Raw genomic sequence first — 1,326 nt, forward strand, 5'->3', positions numbered from 1 at the left:
ACGTTTCATATTGAATTCCCCTCTCAGGGGTATAATTACTAAAGTGAGAGTTTTAGAAGTGGAGATGTTGCCCATAGCAACCAATCAGATTCTGCTTAACATCTAACTTGCACCTTCTAGAAGATAATAGCTAGAATCTGATTGGTTGCTATGGGCAACATCTCCAATTCTAAAAACTCTCACTTTAGTAAATTTACCCCTAAGTGTCCTAGCATTATTCCTGTTATTATGAGCCCTTTGTAGCTGAATCAGAAAATATCTCGTATCCCCAGTATGATGCATCGGGAGGTTGTTATGAAGATTGAGATGCGCCTAACACTCAATGTAATGTTGCTTCCCACACCTTTCAGTTCCTTGTACATCTGCCCACTGGCTGAGAGATTGGTTGACTGGAGAAGTACATAGAGCATGCTAACGTTCTTTGGTATGTTTCAGTCTGCAAAGATCATTTATGCTGCCCACATAAAATGATTACATATCCCCCTGTGACCAGCCAGGACTCAGCTGATGACCAGATCAACGTGTGTATGGGCTGGATAATGTACTTTATAAGTCATTGGGTGTCCAGCAGGACCTGTATAGAGAAAGTTGTACCTTTTTATTAAATTTAAGGAATGAAATGGATTAGAAGGGAAACTAAGGTACAACATGTCCCATTATGGCTTATTTAGGACACAGTAACGACTTTTGTTTTGTTTGATTTCTTCCTTCTGTGAAATGTTACTGTATGATACACTATGCAGATTAATTTTCAAATGTTACAGATTGATATCTAGATAAATTAAATTAGTTTGTGTTATATTTGAAATTAGATTGTAGGTTACTTAGAATAATCCCCATAGCCCGAATATTCAATATAAATATTGTTAGCTAGAACTGGTTACCCTATACTGTGCAGTGTGCAGATAGTTCGACAGGAGGTTTTATACAGTAAATAAATGGTTGCTGCATATGTTTGCATTGCTAAACAGAGAACAGGACTGTTGGTTAAAGTTAGGGATGCCACACCCAATACCCAGTAAAAATCCAATTTGTCCATCACAGTGTACCTATTGTGTTTTATTATGATTTAATATAAATATACTTATATTTTTAACACATTGCACTGATCTAATTGTATGTAATGTTGATCACATCTTCTTTAGAATGTAAGGTAGTACAGAACATATACTTCTGCACCCATCCTGTGTTGGTCTCACCCCTCTACCAATACTTTACTGGCTCCCCATGAACCACAGAATACAGTACAAGCAACTCACTCTCACATATAGGGGGAGCTGTATCACGCTGTGGAGAGAGATAAAGTACCAACCAATTAGCTTCTGT

The sequence above is a fragment of the Taudactylus pleione genome, unplaced genomic scaffold (assembly GCF_031769625.1).
Source record: "Taudactylus pleione unplaced genomic scaffold, aTauple2 ptg000835l, whole genome shotgun sequence".
Lineage (NCBI taxonomy): Eukaryota > Metazoa > Chordata > Amphibia > Anura > Myobatrachidae > Taudactylus > Taudactylus pleione.